The sequence below is a fragment of the Saimiri boliviensis genome, chromosome 5 (assembly GCF_048565385.1).
Source record: "Saimiri boliviensis isolate mSaiBol1 chromosome 5, mSaiBol1.pri, whole genome shotgun sequence".
NCBI classification, from domain to species: domain Eukaryota; kingdom Metazoa; phylum Chordata; class Mammalia; order Primates; family Cebidae; genus Saimiri; species Saimiri boliviensis.
In genome coordinates, this window is record NC_133453.1 from 156,734,672 (window position 1) to 156,739,837 (window position 5,166).

Genomic DNA, 5,166 nt, shown 5'->3' on the forward strand with positions numbered 1-5,166 from the left:
GTTCAAGACCAGCCTGACCAACATGCAGAAACCCCACCTCTACTAAAAGTACAAAATTAGACAAGCACGGTGGCATGTGCCTATAATCTCAGCTACTTGGGAGGCTGAGGCAGAAGAATTGCTTCAACCTGGGAAGCAGAGGTTGTAGTGAGCTGAGATTGCACTCCAGCATGGACAATGAGAAGGAAACTCCGTCTCAAAAGTAATAATAATAAATAGATAGGCATAGGCCCAGTGCATCGGTAGGATTCGAACCCCTGCGCCTCAGGCAGGGGAGTCACTTGGAGAGAAAAGCTGAGTCCCAGGCTTTGGGACCTCGGGAGACCGAAACCTGTCCTGCAGGTTATTGGGCCAGATGGGGGAAGCAGCGCCCTGAGGCCTCCCACCAGAGTCCCGGAAACAAAGGCTAAGTGTTTGCTCTGTGGCTGAAGGGACAATGGCCCCCCGCGGATCTGTCACCGCGGGGGGGCAGGCATGCACTCCTCCTCAGCCGGCTTCCTGGTTCTCTGGGAAGCCCTCTGAACTCTGAAGTAGACCCTCATTGGGGGGGCAGGGGACAGCACGAGGTCCCCATGGGGTGTCTGCCAACCCTGGGTGCCATGTCCTGAGCAGCTGTGCTGTCAGGTACTTAAACATGTGTGTTGCACTTTCTGGCAGCCAGGCGCTCAGCAGCATGCAGATAACCGAAACGTTTCCCTTAAACAGCCTGTGAGGGAGGGGCAGCCTCACGGGAGTCGCCTGCTGGAGGCTGCACAGCCGGGAGGTGCCTCTGGGGTGGGGTTGGGTGTGGCTGCTGTGTGCCAGGGTGGCGGCCAGGCCTAAGGCACCTCCATCTGGAAGCTATGGCCTGTCACAGTGCCATCCACAGGTTCCAGACGGGGCTGTGGGAGCAGCGTGAGGGCAGGAAGGCTCCCGGGGGTCAAAGGAAGAGAAGGTACCTGTTCCAGAGACCCCAGGGTGAGCTTTCCAAGCAGAGGGAAGCCTGGGGCCGGTTGTCATGGGGGTGTCTGAGTCTTTAGCTGGAGTTACTGGGGCAGGGAGGTTGGAAACGGAGGCCAACCGGTGTGAGCCTCCGCCTGCTGAGAGCCCCTGGGAGGGGCTGGTGTCCGCTGTCAGCGGCCTGTGACCCCGACCATCCACTGCCGGCAATTGCAGGAGCCTCCTCCCTGGTCTCTGCCATCACTCACAGCTGCGCCAGCCACCCCTGCGCCGCAGCAGAAGCCGGGCTCTTACATGGCAGCCCCCTCTGCCCCAGCGCTCACCTCTCCAGGCACCATCCCGGCTCTGGGCCCCTGCACTGCCCGTTCTGTTCTGCATTCCCTCCGCCTTTTCTGCCCTGTGAGGCAGACCTCTGCTGTCTTCACTGCTTTATTTCCCCAGACTCAGCCAGCATCGAAGGCGTGCCGTGTGCTAGGATCCTTGCAGCTGGCATGCAGGGAAGAGTGTGAGGCTCCCTGTCCCTCCTCAGACTCTCAGAATTCAGAAGAGCCACGCTTTTTTGTCCTTGCCCTGCTGTGCCAAAGACGCCCTGCCTTCGTTATTCTCTGGGGTAGACACCCTGCGCTTTTGTTGTGCACCTGCCGTGTGGAACAGGGAGCTGCCCCGGGCCCTGCCCTCTGTAGCTGACTCCAGCTTCCCTGGCCACCCTCAGCTCAGCAGGGCCCCGGGAGCCCCAGTGCTATGTGATACCTTCCGCAAGTGTGGAATTGAGAAGAATGTGCCTTTCGTCCCTGAGTTACTGTGTGGCTGGCATGTGCCCTGGCACGAGGGTCAGTGGTGGGCAGCGGCAAGCATGAAGGCACCTCCGCTGTGCCCCTGCTTTTGCCTTTTCCTGACTTCTCTGGCCAGCTCTTAGGTTGAAATAAGTCCTGCCTGTTTTAACAGATGTTTATTAAACATCTGCCCTGGCCAGGCTCTGAGCAGCCTCCAGGGTCTCTGCCCTGAACACGATAGACTTCTGGTGCTGGCGGGTGGAGGCAGGGAGATTAAGTCCAGTATCCCACAGGTGACTGTGTAATTCCACATGGGGTAATAGGGAGAAAGAGCAGACCTTCCCTTTTATTTTTATTTATTTATTTATTTTCTTTTAATAAATTGAGACAGAGTCTCGCTCTGTTGCCAGGCTGGAGTGTAGTGGCACGATCCCGGCTCACTGCAACTTCCATTTTCCGGTTTCAAGCAATTTTTCTGCCTCAGCCTCCCAAGTAGCTGGATTACAGGCATGCGCCACCACGCATGGCTAAACAGACCTTTCCTTTTGTGAGAGGTATGCTGGTGGGGACAGCCGGGAGGGGAGATGAAACTGAGTGGAAGTGGGAGTCACTTTGGTGCCCGGCACGTTGTCTCACACCTGTAATCTCAGCACTTCGGGAGGCTGAGGCTGGGGGGGTCGCTCTAGCCTGGGAGTTTGTGACCGGCCTGGTCAGCATCAGACCCCTGTCTCTACTTTTAAAAATAAAAATAAGATATTTTGGGCAGAGAGAAGTCCCTGTGCAAAGGCCCAGAGGTGAGTGTTTGCCTGTTTTTTTCTTTTTCTTTTTTTTTCGAGACGGAGTTTTGCTCTTGTTACCCAGGCTGGAGTGCAATGGCACGATCTCGGCACACCACAACCTCCGCCTCCTGGGTTTAGGCAATTCTCCTCCCTCAGCCTTCTGAGTAGCTGAGATTACAGGCACAAGCCACCATGCCCAGCTAATTTTTTTGTATTTTTAGTAGAGACGGGGTTTCACCATGTTGACCAGGATGGTCTCGATCTCTCGACCTCGTGATCCACCCACCTCGGCCTTCCAAAGTGCTGGGATTACAGGCTTCAGCCACTGTGCCCGGCTAGAGTTTTGCTCTTGTTCCCCAGGCTGGAGTGCAATGGCAGGGTCTCCACTCACTGTAACCTCTGCCTCCTGGGTTCAGGCAATTCTCCTGCCTCAGCCTCCTGAGTAGCTGGGATTACAGGCATGCACCACCATGCCCAGCTGATTTTTTTGTGTTTTTAGTAGACATGGGGTTTCACCATGTTGACCAGGATGGTCTCGATCTCTTGACCTCGTGATCCACCCGCCTCGGCCTCCCAAAGTGCTGGGATTACAGGCTTGAGGTACTGCACCTGGCCTTGCCTGTTTTTTTCAAGGAGCAGAGGGAGGGTGTGAGGGGGCGAGGGCCTGGGGAGTTCGTGCTCATCTGAGGGTGATGGGAAAGGAGTGTTGCTTGGGCCTCCCACGTGCTGTGAGAAAAGCTCTTCCTTGTTGGTGGGAGCAGGCCTCGAGGCCAAGGCAGGTGTGGAGGTCCCATGGCCCAGCTGGTTTGAGAACCTCACAGCTCCCAGGCCCTTCTCCCCCTCCAGCCTCCCTGTCCTTCGCTGTCCTGTCACTGGTGAACACCTCGTACAACCGTGGATTTTACTGTGGGGTTGACTCCATCCGGTACCCCTATCGTCCAGACACCATCACCCTTGGGCTCATGGCCGGGGTCACCATCACAGCCACCGTCATTCTTGTAAGGCAGGAGGGGTTCAGAGGGACAGGGAGGGGGGCAGGATGGGGTACAGCCTAACCCTGGGTTCCTGATGGGGGTGGCCTGGAGGTCTGTGGGGGGCTGGGGGACACAGCCTTGCCCCGAGTGGTAGTTGTGGGTAATAGGAACCCCCTTTTGTTTTTTGAGATGGAGTTTTGCTCTTGTTGCCCAGGCTGGAGTGCAATGGCAGTATCTCCACTCACTGTAACCTCCGCCTCTTGGGTTCAAGTGATTCTCTTGCCTCAGTCTCCCTAGTAGCTGGGACTACAGGCATGTTAATTTTTGTATTTTCAGTATAGACAGGTTTCACCATGTTGGTCAGGCTGGTCTTGAATGCCCGACCTCAGGTGATCCTCCCGCCTCAGCCTCCCACAGTGCTGGGCTGGCAGGCATGAGCCACCAAGCCCAGCTAGGGCACCTTTAGAGTCTCCAGCTCTGCAGCAGCCTTGGGGAGGCCCGTGGGGAGGACTGAGGCCCACTAAGGGCCCATGGGCTGACCAGGACCCCCTCTGGTCACCGCGGCTGCCCCACACGCAGGTCTCGGTGGGAGAAGCCTACCTGGTGCCCACAGACCAGCTCTATTCCTGCTCTGACTTCAATAATTATGTGGCTGCCGTGTACAAGGTGCTGGGGACCTTCCTCTTCGGGGCGGCTGTGAGCCAGTCTCTGACGGACCTGGCGAAGTACACGATCGGCCACCTGCACCCCAACTTCCTGGCCATCTGTGACCCCGTGTGGAGCTGGGTCAACTGCTTGGTCTACGTGCAACTGGAGAGCGTGTGCAGGGGAAAAGCTGCTGACGTCACCGAGGCCAGGTGAGTGTGGACGAGCAGCCTTCACTCTGTGGGCAGTGAGAGCTGAAGAAGCTGCAGAAGCCAGATGGTTAGCAGCCAGCAGGCAGGGGGTCAGGCAGGAGCGGGCCCTCAGGGCTCCAGGCACCCCACAGACAGCAGGAGGCCGTGGGGAGCATGCTGTCTCCCTTGAGTCTCAGCCCTGCCCTCTTCTGCACTGTATTTTTTTTTTTAAAGATGGGGTTTCACGATGGTAGCCAGGCTGGTCTTGAATTCCTGACCACAGGTAATCCACCCACCTTGGCCTCCCAAAGTGCTAGGATTACAGGCGTGAGCTACCGCGCCCAGCCATGCACTGTCTTCTTACCATTTCTACTGATAGGTCCTTAAACGTTTCAACTCATCGTTGTGCTTTTTAAAAAAATCAAAATACTGACTGACAAGCCTAGGGTAATGTCAGACCAGAAAATAAATAAATAAATAAATAAATCTAAATAAAATTTGTATAAGATAAGTCACCATTTCTTCCATTTTAATGTGTACAGTTTATTTTTAGTACATTCACAATGCTGTACAGCCATCTCCTCTACCTAATTCCAGAATATTTTCATCTCATCAGAAGGAAACCCCGCAGCATAGGTAATATGGCAAAACCCCATCTCTATGACAAATCAAAAAATTAGGCCTAGCTAGGTGGCTCATGCCTAAAATCCCCGCACTTTGGGAGGCTGAGGTGGGCAGATTACCTGAGGTTGGGAGTTCGAGACCAGCCTGGCCAACATGGAGAAATCCTATCTCTACTAAAAATACAAAATTAGCCAGGCATGGTGGCACACGCTTGTAATCCCAGCGAATAACACACCATGAG

At 55.4% G+C, this 5,166-nt stretch overlaps 1 pseudogene; it reads left to right on the top strand.

Moving 5' to 3' along the window:
* Nucleotides 1-842: 842 nt before the first annotated feature.
* LOC141584716 (phospholipid phosphatase 2-like) lies at nucleotides 843-4,411 on the top strand (annotated as a pseudogene).
* Nucleotides 4,412-5,166: the final 755 nt, after the last annotated feature.